Below are 14,925 nucleotides of genomic sequence, written 5' to 3' on the forward strand. Positions count from 1 at the left end.
AATTACTGAGAAGAATAATTTAATTATTATTAAAGTAATTGAATTATTGCGAAAAATTATATTAAAATGTTTAAAAAGAATTGAATTTCTTTGAAAAATATGTTTATTTTTGAAAAGAATTGAATTCTTCATAAGAATTTTATAAACATTGTTTTAAATAATTAATTTTTTGAAATATAATAAATATTATGAAAATTTTATTTTAAATAATTGAATTTTTATGGAAAACTTTATTTGTGAAAATAATTGATAATCAACTCCAAAAATCGAAAAAAAATACCAACAAATAAGAAAAACTATAATTCATCTGCATATAATAAATAATAAAAAAAAGTTAATGCATCCCTATAAAAAAAATGTTATGAAAAAAAACAAAGCACACCAAAAGAAAAGTCTATTAATTTGAAAACTTTTATGCAGCACTTGAAGGGAAAAAAAATAAATTCTCAAAGGAAAACCTAGGCGAGTTGCACGATCAAAGCAATTTACAAGGATAAAAATAAAGACAGATAGTCATCTAAGTGAATTCTGTTTGCTGCAGAGGTCCATTCCTTATTCCTTATTTCTTATTCACAGTGTTTTCATCATTCTAACAGGAGTGCCATTCCGCCCCAACCTTTCAGTCACTCGTTCCCTTCTGAATATTGAAATATTGCGCTGAAAAGGTCCCTGAGAAAAAACTTATTAAACCCAATTTACAAACAACTACATTCTTTTCTTTCGAGAGAGAAAATCAAAATGAAATGAAAAAAAGAAACAATGAAAAATTCCTACGAGTTAAAATAATATGTTACAATAAATATTGAAAACGAATTTCTACATCTGGAATCACAATTCTTTTTTCTTTCGAGAAATGGACGAAAAGGTGAATTAATAAATTCAATTAAATAAATTAAATTAATTATTAAACTTTTGACATGACAATTTGCAGCTATAAAACAATTTAAAATCAAAATATCCTAACTTTTTCCATAGGAATTCAGATTTTTCTGTTTTTATAATAATTAAAGATAACCCAGTGATAAAATTATTATTTTATGAAAGAATATTGTTACTTTAACTTCTTCGAAATTATTTTCATTATTTAAATTCAATTATTATTTTCTAGAATTTTTAACACACATTGTTCTTTAAATCAATTATTAGTTAAAAGTACGAAAAATTTATATTTTCAAAGATTTGAATTTGAAACCTTTTTAAAATTCAATTATTTCTAAAAATTCTTGCTACAATGCTTTTAATATTAAATTATTATCTAAAATTTTAACCGAAATTCATTTTTAACTCAATTTTTATTAGAAAATTTTAAGAGAATTCAATTATTTAAATACAAAAATATGAATTTATTCAATAATTAAATGTTTCTTAAAATTTAATTTTTAAGAAGAATTTTGTTAACAACTTTTGAAAATAATTAATTTCTTTTAAGGAATTTAATTAAAATTTTACTGAAATTTATTATATTCAGGAATTTTATAACAATTTTTGAAAATAATTGAAAAATTTTTGGAAGAATTCAATTAAAATTTTTTAAAATAATTTAATTCCTGAGAAGAATTTAAATACATTTATGAAAATAATTGAATTCATGCAAAGAATTTTATTTAATTTTGATTAAATAATTGAAATATTGACAAGAATTTTATTAAAATTCCTTAAAATAATTGAATGTTTATCGTAAAATTTAATTTGTACGAAAAAGTTTATTAACAATTTTTGAAAATAATTAATTTCTTTCAGAGAATTTAATTAAAATTTTACTAAAATTTATTATATTAAAAAATTTTATTAAAATTTTTAAAAAATAATTAAATTCCTGAGAAAAATTTTAATAAATTTATGAAAATAATTGACTTCATGCGAAGAATTTTATTAAATTTTGTTTAAATAATTCAAATGTTGCCAAGAATTTCATTAATATTTTTAACAATAATTTAATTCTTGAGAAGAATTTCGCTATTTATTCATAAAGATAATAGAATTCTTAAGGAAAATTTTTAAAGAATTTTATTTCTGCAAAGTATTTTATAACTTTTCAAAAGAATTGAATTCTTGTGACAAATTTTGATATTTATCAAAATAATTGAATTTTGTGAAAGAATTTTATTAAAATTTCTTAAAATAATTTATTTTATTGAAAGAATTTTGTTGTTTATCAAGATAATTGAATTCTTTTGCAGAATTTCTTAAAAATTTTTGGAAATAAATGATTTTTGTAACGAATTAAAAGTTATTTATGAAAATAATTGAATTATTGCAACGAATTTTATAATTTTATTCAATAATTGAATGTTTCTTAAAATTAAACTCTTTCGTCAAGTTTTAATAACATTTTCTACAATAATTGCTTTTTTCGAGTAATTTATTTAAAATTGTATTAAAAATATTTTAAATTCTGCGATGAAAATAATTGAATTTTTATTATTTGTGAAAATAATGGAATTTTTATTATTTGTGAAAATAATGGAATTGTATCAAGATTTTTTTCAATAATTAAATTTTTTGATAAATTTTATGAAAATAATAAATTTTGAAAATCATTGGATTGCGAAAAACTTTTGAAAATAATTGAAATTTTGCATAAGATTTTATTTAAATTTTTGAAAATAATTGAATTTTTAGCGAAAATTTTGGCTATTTATAAAGATAATTGAGTTCTTTACGAGATATTCGTTAAAATTTTTAGAAATAATTGAATTTCTTCGAAGAATTTTATTACTTTCGAAAATAATTGAATTTTTCTGAAGAATATTGTTATTTTTGAAAATAATTGAATTTTGCAAAGAATTTTATTAAAATTCTTCAAACTAATAGAATTTTCGTGAAGAATTTTGCTATTTATGAAGATAATTGCGTTAAAACTTTTAAAATAATTAAATAGTAGTAAAAAATTCATTCTCGTCAGAATTAGAAAAAATTTTTGAAAGTTTTGTATTAGAATTCGTGTCAGTTTCATAGTTAAACTAAAAAGTTAATTTTAAACTAATTAAATTAAATAAATTTAATTTAATTTTTTAATTTTTTTTATGTTTTATCAATTAATTAGTTAATTTTCAATTAACTTTTAAATTAACTTCATAAATTTTATGAAGCAAACAAAAAAGACACCAAAAATTCAGAATTTTCTTATTAATTCTAAAAAATTAATTTTTTCCAGTACTTTTAATAAAAATCCCTGAATTTTCCCTGAATTTCCTGATTTTCCTAACCTGTGTCAACCATAAATATTTATTTATTTGTTATTTGTTTATTATTTTTTATTATTTTTTATTATTTTTTATCATTTTTTATTATTTATTTATTATTTATTTACATATTATATTTTATTATTTATTTATTATTTTATCTATTTACTATTAAGTAAATAGATAAAATAATAAAAAAATAACTGAAGATATTTTAAGTATATAACAAAATAATTCTTTCTCAACTGCATTTATAATGTGCACCTTTACCCCAAAGAGCAAAAAAACTATAATGGCAATTCTGCTTTCATTAACTTTTCAAGAAAAGGCTAAAGGAGAATTAACTTTTTAAGAAAAGGCTAAGAGAATTAACTTTTCAAGAAAAAACTATATAATATAAAGAGAAAAGCGAAAAAAAAGCCGACAAAAAAATTACATAACCCGGAGAATATTTAATACCGTGAGGTATATATAAAATAGAAAAGTCACGAGACCGGAATATATTAACTCATGTGAACAAAACGATGAGAAGATAACGGTGTATCTAAACACGTGTTACCGATATTAATCACCAAGATTCGACAGCTCAATGCATTTGCCAACAGACATTAATCGCCTATATATACACATTCCATCAATGCAGTGCACGCATTTTGCGAAAGTTGCGCATCCATCTTCTTCTATACTTTACTATGAAAAATCCCGTCAATATATAATGCCATAGTGAAAAGGATGATAATTAGTAAAAGTGCATACAGTGAGAATTATTTTTCAAAAGCATTACGTCTACTGCAAATTTTTTATACACATTCAAACAACTTGTGGATGAAAATTCCATCCATCATTCTCATTAATGGAAAAAAAACGAAGCTTTTTAATTAATTAAAACAGGTATTAATTATTTTACAACCAATATCAATTTTATTACTTTGCAATTTTTTTATTATATTTATCTTATCTGTTTTTTGTTTGTTAATTTTTTTTCTATTCAATTTTTCAACAATAATCAATAATTTATTGCCAACTAATTAAATCTTATCCTCTTATATTATTTATTTATTTATAAAAAATAAAATGTAAATAAAAAATATAAAATAAGAATAAAATTCAAAGAGGGAAAATTTTAAAAAAAGAAAAAATTCTAAGAATTCAAATTTCCAAAAACAAAAAAGTGTAATTAAAAAAGAAAATGTTCAAAAATGTAATTTGATGCACGCAAGAAATAGTGATCATTTTTCATTAAAAATGATTAATTGAAGAAAAATTTAAATCAAATATATTCTAATGATGAGCTTTAAAATAATAATTTTAAAAATACTGTTTAAATGAATTATTTATGAACGAAGATTATATACACCGAAAAAAAGAACACAACTAATAGGTCAAAAAATCATTAGCCACACGATTCTAATAATTCCCAGTGGAGAGAAAATAATCTAAACATTACTGATGAGCCACAAATCAATAATCTGAGTAATAGTTTTAACCCAAGTTCATTTTACTTTATTAACTCAATATAAGAGAAGCGGGACTTTAGTTTTAGTAAAATAATAAAGAGTTTCCTCATCAAGACAACTGTGTAATGGATGCATAGATTGAATGTTATTATTCAGAGAGTGTTTTACTTGCTTGCAAATGAGCGTCAAAGAGAAGAAAAAAAGTGTACAGTGCAAATTAATTAGTTGGTTAGAAATTAACTGTTATTTAATTAGAATATTTTATTCTGTCTCTTTCTCTCCCTGAGAAAGAATTTCCGAAAAAATTCCTTTAATCTTTTTATTAGTAACAATTTTTTAACTAATATGAATCAGTGACAAACTTTTTGCTTTTGAATTCATGAAAATTATAATTATTTCGATTACAGAGTTGCCACAAATATTTAATTTTATGTTTCCCTGACTTTTCCCTGATTTCCAAACTTTTTCCTGACTGATTTTCACTTTTTCCCTGACCCTAAAGAATATTTTGATTCACTCTAAAAATTATTAGATACTCGAAAAAAATATTCTTAATACATTTATTTGCGAAATTCTTTAATTGTACAATTATTCGAAAACATCAATAACTTCTTTTCTAAATAAATATTTAATAATTATTTATTTTTTCGTAGGAATTAAAATTCTTCAAAACATTCAAATTCAAACCTTTTTGAAATTCAACAACTTACAAGAATATTATTACAAAACATGAAGAACATGAATAAAATTTTTCAAAAAAAAGTTAATTATTTACAAAAATCCTTCGCGAGAATTCAATTATTTTTACAAGTAGTAAAATTTCTCAAAAAAATGTAATAAAATTCGTTGCAATAATTCAATTATTTTCATAAATAATAAATCGATTATTCGATAATTAATTTTTAAGTCAATTTTCATAAGAAAATTCTAGAAGAATTCAATTATTTAAATTAAAAATTAAATAAGTTATTGAATAATTGAATGTTTGTTAAAATTGAATTCTCATAAAGAATTTTAATAAAATTTTTAAGAATAATTACATTTTTCGAGGAATTCGATTAAAATTGTATCAAAAATAATTAAAATCCTGCAATGAGTTTTATTATTTATGAAAATAATTAAAATTTTCCCAAGAATTTTATTAAAATTTTTCTAAAATAATTGAATTTCAGAGAAGAATTTTATTATTTATAAAGATACTTGAATTTGATACTTGAAATTTTTACAAGAATTTTTTTTTAATTCTTTAACATAATTGAATTTCTGCGAAGAATTTTATTACTTTTGAAAATAATTTAATTCTTCAAACGAATTTTATTTAAGTTTATAAAAACAACTGAATTTTTGTGAAAAATTTTGTTATTTATACAAATAATTGAATTCTTGCAACGAATTTTATTCAAGTTTATAAAAATAATTGAATTTCGGTGAAGAATTTTATCAATAAAAATAATTGAATTCTTGAAAAGAACTTTTATTAAATTTTTTTTAAACAATTGAATTCTTGTGACGAATTTTATAAAAATCTTTTTAAATAATTGATATTTTTCGAAAAATTTTATGAAATTTTGTATTTTAAATAATTGAATTCCTGTGAAAATTTTATTACTTATGAAAATAATTGAATTATTTTGAAGAAATTTATTAAAAATTTTGTAAATAATTTAATTCCTGGGAAATTTTGCCAAGAATTTTATTAAAATTTTTAAAAATAATTGAATTTCGAAGAATAATTTTATTATTTATAAAGATAATTGAAATTTTGACGAGAATTTTTTTTTAATTTTTGAACATAATTGAAATTCTGCGAAGAATTTTTATAACTTTTGAAAATAATTGAATTTCTGGAATCATTTGTAACTTTTCCAAAATTCAATTTTTTTTAGTATTTTTAACTAAAATTCTTCTGTCAATCTACTATTTTTGAAAATTGTAAAAATTATTCATTAAATAATTTATAAATCATAATTTTATTGTAGTTCTTGAAAAATTAAGTTATTTAAAAATAAATTATTGTCAGAAATAGAAAGAATTGAAGGTGTTGTAGTAAAATTCGTGGTAATTTCATAGTTTACGAGGCAAACAAAAAAAAACATGAAAATTTAGAGTTTTCTCATGAAATTTAAAAATTCAATTTTTTTCAGTGCCTTTACTAAAAAGTTCATCAAGTACTAGAAATTCATCTTTCAGGTATAAAAAATCAATTCACTTATGAACTAAATAAAGTTAGATTTCCAAAATTTTAAGGGAAGTATTCTAATTTTTTTTTAAATTTTCCACCCAGTAGAAAATTATTTTTTCTCTTTTCAGAAACACAACAGAACTTTACGTCACTTTCTCAGTCTTTAAATATTATACAAAGTATATTTACTGACCACCAAGTAACTGTGTACATACAACTAACGAGCAAAACTGTTACGATGTTATTCTTTTAAGAAATTTCTAACTAAACTGAAAATATCCTACATGAACTTTCTATTATACAGATTATTAAAATTGATACTAGTCAAGAAGAAAATATACCGACAGTTAGTTTTTTTCCCCTTTTTCTTTTAATAAACTCCATCGCCCAGAGGTAGAAAGGAATTTTATAGTGTTTTCCTGGATTTTTTTTTCTTTCAAACTTAAAATCTCCTGATTACCATTACTTTATAACAATAATTCTTCATGGAGTTTACTATAAACAAGCTAACAGATGATCAATCGAACCGTGGAATTGATATAAACACTACGGAAATGAAAGTCAATCATTTATACAACTCGAGGCTAAATTGGTTACATAGAAATCGTTTGATCCATTTTATATTGTCTCTCGCACTCACCAGTAACAATTCTAAAATGTAATATCAAAAATTTATCACGAAACAACACCCGCGTGAATGATTTTCAAAGAAACGTACAAAAAAAAAGGAAAAATGTTTTACAACATTTTAGAAGAGAATTCTAAAATAATTTCTGGGAATGAAGAAGATCTTGGAATTGAAAATTCTAAACAATTTCCAGCGAACTTTTAGAAGCTTTAAGTCAAACAAAATAAAACGACTTTTTATTATTTAAATTAATATACTAAAGTTACTATTTTTATTATTAATTATTAATTTATTAATCGACTAGCAAATGTTACGTGCGCGGAACGTGATATCCAATTTATTATTATTAAGCAAATTATCAAAAATTTTTTATTTTCAAATATGAATTTTTCAATAATTTAAAATTCAAACTTTAAAAAAATTAAATTTGTCACTAATTTACTAATTAATTATTCTTGTTTATTAATTTTAAAAATATTAATAAAATTCTTTTCAAGAATTTAATTATTTTCATACATAAATAATAACATTTTTCGTAAGAATTCAATTATTTTTATAAATAGTACATTTTTTTACAAAAGCTCAATTATTTTTTAAAAAAATGTTTAAAAAATTTCACGAAAGAATTCAATTATTTTCTAAATAGTAATAAATCCTTCAATACAATTTAATTGTATTTATAAATAGTTAAATTCTTTGCAAAAATTCAATTTTTTTCTAAAATTTTAAAAAACTCTTCGACAAAATTCAATTATATTTAAAAGTAGTAAAATTCTTTGCAAAAATTCAATTATTTTTAATACAATTTTAATAAAATTTCCTGAAAGAATTCAATTTTTTTTTAAACTTGTAATAATATTTTTCGAAAAAAAATTCAATTATTTTATAAAATTTTTAAAAATTCTTTGAAAAAATTCAATTATATTGAAAAGTAGTAAAAATCTTTGCAAAAATTCAATTATTTTACCAAAAAAAAAATTCACGAAAGAATTCAATTATTTTATAAAATTTTTAAAAATTCTTTGAAAAAATTCAATTATATTTAAAACTTAGTAAAATTCTGTGCAAAAATTCAATTATTTTTAATACAATTTTAATAAAATTTCCTAAAAGAATTCAATTTCTTTTTAATTTTTAATAATATTTTTCAAAAAAATTCAATTACTTTTAAAAATTTTAATAAGTTCTTCGAAAAAATTCAATTATATTTAAAAGTAGTATAATTCTTTGCAAAAATTCAATTATTTTCCATAAAATTTAACCAAAGAATTCTATTTTTTTTTCTTAAATAGTAAAATCTTTGCAAAAATTCAATTATTTTCAAACAAATTTCACGAAAGAATTCAATTATTTTCTACGTTTTAATAAATCCTTCGAAACAATTCAATTTTACTTATTAATAGTAAAATTCTTTGGAAAAATTCAATTGTACTCAAAACAATTTTATTAAATTTTCCTGAAAGAATTCAATTTTTTTTAAACTTGTAATACCTAATATTTTTCGAAAAAAAATTCAATTATTTTCTAAAATTTTTAAAAATTCTTCGAAAAAATTAAATCATTTTAAAGAGTAGTAAAATTCTTTGCAAAAATCCAATTATTTTTAAAACAATTTTAATAAAATTTCCTGAAAGAATTCAATTTTTTAAATTAATTAAATGTTTAATTTCAATTTTTAACAAACACGTTTATTTTGAAAACTTGAAAGAAATTTTCTATAAAATTCAATCACTTTCAAAATTTTTAATTAAAATTATTTTAAAAATTCCACTATTTAAAGAAAAATTCAAAGAAATTCTTCAAAAAAAATTTAATTAAAATGTTCGAAAATTTTCAAAAAAATTCTTCGGAGAATGCAATTATTTATCCCAAATAATAAAATTCTTCGAAGGAATTCTATTATTATCAAATTTCATTGATAAAATTCTTTGCAATAATTCGATGATTTTTTATACATTAATTTTAAAATGGAAAATATTTATAAAAAAACATTATTAGAAAAGTTAAGAAACAATTATTATTCTTTATTCCGCATATTTTCAAATATGAATAAATATTATTATAAATTACAATATTAAAAAGTATTATAACAAAAATAATTCAATTTTTGAAATTAATTTAAATTCTTTATCGCCTCAACATTTTTTTCTTAAATATCAAAGTAGAAATAAAGAATTTTAAAAAACAAGAATTTTCAAATAAATCAATCGGTAATATTTCAAGTCACAAAAATCGAAAAAAACGAAAAACCATCATTTTATTAAATAAAAATCAATTTTTCCCTTTTTTGTCTCAAAAAAAAAAGTTCCACACTCCAAGGCCTGTTAGCCTCCAAAAAAAGGGCAACTTGTTACCGACTATAAGAGAAGAAGAGATGGGGGGGGGGGGTTAAAAAAACTCACTCTCTCTGAACTTTGGCGAAGAAAAAAAAAGCGAAAGAAAAGAAAAAGGAAAAGATGAAGAGGAAATACTAAACCGACACGGAACCCCGTAATTACTTTCGCTCGATAGATTCCCCTTTCCAGAGTGCTCTGCAATCTGCATTTGAACCTACACAGAATCATCATTCACTTTCGATTTAAAGTTAAATCTGTCTTGTGCAGAGATCCAGTTTGCCGCTCTGAATAGAAGACTCGGCGACTGCAAACTAAAAAAAAAGAAAGAAAGAAAAAAAGAAAAGGGGGAAAAAGAGAGTCAAGAAGGAAAGCATGTCGTACGTAAAGATCGGTGCACGATTTGGATAATCGCCGGTGCACTTTGCTGTAAGCAGTTACTTTACGCTTTCTCGGATAGTGATCTCCATCATAACTTAATGTCGTAACCATACTACCGTATAAAGCACACAATCGAATTATTTCCTGGTCCACACACTCTTCTTCCCTCAAAAAAAAAAAAATTCGCTAATATATATATTTACTTTTTTTTCTCTATCAAAAAAAAAAAAAGAAAAAAAATGCGACAGTCACCTTTTAAACTACCTAATACCCTCTTGTGTTGGAGCTCTTTAGTAAAAATATACGCCTTTAATATAACGAGGACTCGCGACTCTCGGGGTATTTGATCGGCTCCAGGATAGAGCCTCCCTATCTCTACGGAATCTCTTGGAATCGGTTTTTAATAAGGTTGATAAAGTCAACTTGGGCGGAAAAGATAGGTGGGGACGGGACAAGAGGGGTTGAGGATGTCGGTTACCTGCCTCGAAAGCGGATGTACCGCGGAAATAATTCACGCGTTATCTACGCCATCTTCCCAGGAGTGCAGCATCTTCCTTGGATCTTTAGTAGTGCACCAGCTGCGGGTACACAATGTCACTGTTAACATATATACGAATTCCCTATATATTGCGGCGAAATCCTTAACAAATTTTTCCCTTGTTTAACTCCTGCTTTTCAATTTTTAGTCACTTTTTTTCGTCAATTTTTTTTTTCAATCATTCTTACTCCGTCCTTAACATTCTAAAACAATGGAAGATCATTATTTTTATCCTTTTTGACATCAAATTCCTAGAATATTAATTCCAACGTGAAAAATTTTTATACTTCAGAATTGCCACAAAAATTAAATTTTATTTTTCCCTAAGTTTTCCCTGATTTCTAGAGGCAGAATTGCAATAATTGAATTATTGCTAAGAGATTCATAAAAAATTTGTAAACAATTGAATTCCTGTGAAATGATTATTATTTATGAAAATAATTAAATGTTTGCGAACAAAGTAAAAAAAATTTGTTTTCAATAATTGAATTCTTTTGAAAAATTTTATTAAAATAGTAGATATTGAAAATTATTAAATTAAGGAAAATTTTTAAAAATAATTGAATTTTAGTGAAGAATTTTTTTATTTATCAAGATAATTTAAATCTTGAAGAGAATTTTAAAAAATCTTTTGAAAATAATTGAATTTCTGTAAAGAGTTTTATAGCTTTTGAAAATATTTCAAATTATTTAATGCAATTTTTAACTTTCTTATTCTTTAAATCAATTATTTTCAATAATTTTTTGAAATTTTTCAAAAAATTCAATTATTATTATTATAATAGAAAAAATTTAAATTTAATTCAGAAATTAAAATTATTTTCTAGAATTTAATATATGAAACTTCTTCTTTAATTTCAAATCTAATTCTAAAATTAAAATTATTTTTCAGAAATCTATATTAATAAAATCAGACTTCTGTCTGTACATTGCTCCAAACTTGAAAATTTTTATATATTTTTTCGTTTTGAGACATTAGAATTCGAAAAATGTAAAAAAAATTTCTGTCTGTCTGTATGCAAAACTTTGTTCGCGCATCAATTGAAAACGGTTTAACCAATTAAAGTGAAATTTGGCAGTCTATTAGGTATTAACGTAACTTAAAATCATAGCCTTATCCGATTAAAAAATATTAACTTGAACGAAAGTTATGACATTTTTCCAAAAAATTCGAAAAATAAAAAAAATTCAAATTTTTTATTTTTTGTAAAATTAATGCAAAACTATCCTTAGCTAACTTTTTCAGATAAATACAACCCACTTCTATAATAAAATTTTTAAAAAAGACGTATTTTGAAATTTTTTATCGGCTTTTTTAGATCAACTTTTTTATAAAAAAATAGTGATTTTTAATCTTTATGCAAGCTTTTCAGAAAAAGTTATTAAAGTTTTTTATTTGAAGATCAGTATGTAAAGTAAAAAAATTTGCTACATTAGACAAAAATAATGAAGCTAAATGCCATAAAAAAGAAGAAAAAATGTTGAATTTTAAGAAATTCGGATTTTTGAATTTTTGATAATTTTCGATAAATTTAGATTTTTTACTAAAGAGTGGAGACTATTAAATAAGTAAATTATTTTTGAAGAGCACAAAAATAATGAAGCTAAATGCCATAAAAAAGAAGGAAAAATGTTGAATTTTAAGAAATTCGGATTTTAGAATTTTTGATAATTTTCGATAATTTTAGATTTTTTACCAAAGGGTAGAGACTAATAATTAAGTAAATTATTTTTGAAGAGCACAAAAATAATGAAGCTAAATGCCATAAAAAAGAAGGAAAAATGTTGAATTTTAAGAAATTCGGATTTTAGAATTTTTGATAATTTTCGATAATTTTAGATTTTTTACCAAAGGGTAGAGACTAATAATTAAGTAAATTATTTTTGAAGAGCACAAAAATAATGAAGCTAAATCCTATAAAAGAGAGGAAAAAATGTTGAATTTTAAGAAATTCGGATTTTTGAATTTTTGATAATTTTCGATAATTTTAGATTTTTTACCAAAGGGTAGAGACTATTAATTAAGTAAATTATTTTTGAAGAGCACAAAAATAATGAAGCTAAATCCCATAAAATAGAATAAAAAATGTTGAATTTTAAGAAATTCGGATTTTTGAATTTTTGATAATTTTCGATAATTTTAGATTTTTTAACAAAGAGTCGAGGCTACTAAATAAGTAAAGTATTTTTGAAGAGCACAAAAATAATGAAGCTAAATCCCATAAAAAAGAAGAAAAAATGTTGAATTTTAAGAAATTCGGATTTTAGAATTTTTAATAATTTTCGATAATTTTAGATTTTTTACCAAAGGGTAGAGACTAATAATTAAGTAAATTATTTTTGAAGAGCACAAAAATAATGAAGCTAAATGCCATAAAAAAGAAGGAAAAATGTTGAATTTTAAGAAATTCGGATTTTTGAATTTTTGATAATTTTCGATAATTTTAGATTTTTTACCAAAGAGTCGAGACAATTTAATAAGTAAATTATTTTTGAAGAGCACAAAAATAATGAAGCTAAATCCCATAAAAGAGAGGAAAAAATGTTGAATTTTAAGAAAAACGGATTTTTGAAATTGTTCGAATTTTTGATAATTTTAGATTTTTTACCAAAGAGTCGAGACAATTTAATAAGTAAAGTATTTTCCAAAAGCACAAAAATAATGAAGCTAAATCCCATAAAAGAGAGGAAAAAATGTTGAATTTTAAGAAATTCGGATTTTTGAATTTTTGATAATTTTCGATAATTTTAGATTTTTTACCAAAGAGTCGAGACAATTTAATAAGTAAAGTATTTTCCAAAAGCACAAAAATAATGAAGCTAAATCCCATAAAAGAGAGGAAAAAATGTTGAATTTTAAAAAATTCGGTTTTTTGAATTTTTGCTAATTTTCCATAATTTTAGATTTTTTACCAAAGAGTCGAGACTATTAAATAAGTAAAGTATTTTCCAAAAGCACAAAAATAATGAAGCTAAATCTTATAAAAGAGAGGAAAAAATGTTGAATTTTAAGAAATTCGGATTTTTGAATTTTTGATAATTTTCGATAAATTTAGATTTTTTACTAAAGAGTGGAGACTATTAAATAAGTAAAGTGTTTTTGAAGAGCACAAAAATAATGAAGCTAAATGCCATAAAAAAGAAGGAAAAATGTTGAATTTTAAGAAATTCGGATTTTAGAATTTCTGCTAATTTTCCAAAATTTTAGATTTTTTACCAATGGGTGGAGACTATTAAATAAGTAAATTATTTTTGAAGAGCACAAAAATAATGAAGCTAAATGCCATAAAAAAGAAGGAAAAATGTTGAATTTTAAGAAATTCGGTTTTTCGAATTTTTGATAATTTTTTATTTTTTGCTTCAAAATGTGTTTTTCAAAAATTTTAATGAAATATTTTTAAAAAATCAATTATTTTAAATAAAATTTAAAAAGAAATTTGATAAAAGTGGTATTTTGTTGCAATATTTGAAAGAAAAGTCAGAAGGTCGGATTTTTCGAAAATAAGTCGAGAAAAATTACCTTTTTTGAAAATAATAGTAAAAAAGAAACAAAAGTTCATACCGTGGCTTCTAAATTAGAATTTAAATTAACTGAATTTGAACCTAATTACAAAAGAGATGATTTAGAATTCCACAAATTAAAAATTTGGACAAATTATATTTTTAGAGATTAAACTTTCGAGCTTTTGCTCAAAGAAAAGAAAATATTTTTCAAAAATGAGTAAAATAGTTGAAAATAGGTGAAAAGTCAACGGAAATGGCGTAACAATATTAAAATTAATTTCCACTCCAAAATCCAAGGGAAGAATTTTTTTTTCCATTTTCTCTCCTTGTTTGTAAAATTTTTGAACCGACGGGCAAGTAAAATAATGGTCCGAATTGATTAAGGATCAAGATACAGTGTGCTACAATAAAATAAATTCAATAAATTCAAAATCTTGCATAAAATTTAATTGCCATCCTGTCTTTAGCATTGTACGCATTTTAAAACTCGTTCAAGTTCACATATACGGCGGGCAATCTGTGCGATCGCCTAAAGACACAAAGAATTGCCATAGGGGGTAAAGGGAAAGGGAATGGTTGCAAATTCTGGACACGCCATATTTGGAAGCGCAAAGTTCCGGTTCTTCGAGCTAAGCGTTGAGCAACAAGAAACCATCAGGTCCCCAATTGTCTGATTGATTCCAATTAATTACTGTAATTTGATTTGTTTCGCTTTCA

The 14,925-nt window shown here is 22.3% G+C and overlaps 1 protein-coding gene across 1 annotated transcript in view; it reads right to left on the reverse strand.

The window, feature by feature from the left end:
- Positions 1 to 14,925, reverse strand: part of LOC122510611 (lysine-specific histone demethylase 1A) — a 265,057-nt gene that overhangs the window by 241,928 nt on the left and 8,204 nt on the right. The window lies entirely within an intron of this gene.

The sequence above is a fragment of the Leptopilina heterotoma genome, unplaced genomic scaffold (genome assembly GCF_015476425.1).
Source record: "Leptopilina heterotoma isolate Lh14 unplaced genomic scaffold, ASM1547642v1 Lhet_71, whole genome shotgun sequence".
NCBI lineage: Eukaryota > Metazoa > Arthropoda > Insecta > Hymenoptera > Figitidae > Leptopilina > Leptopilina heterotoma.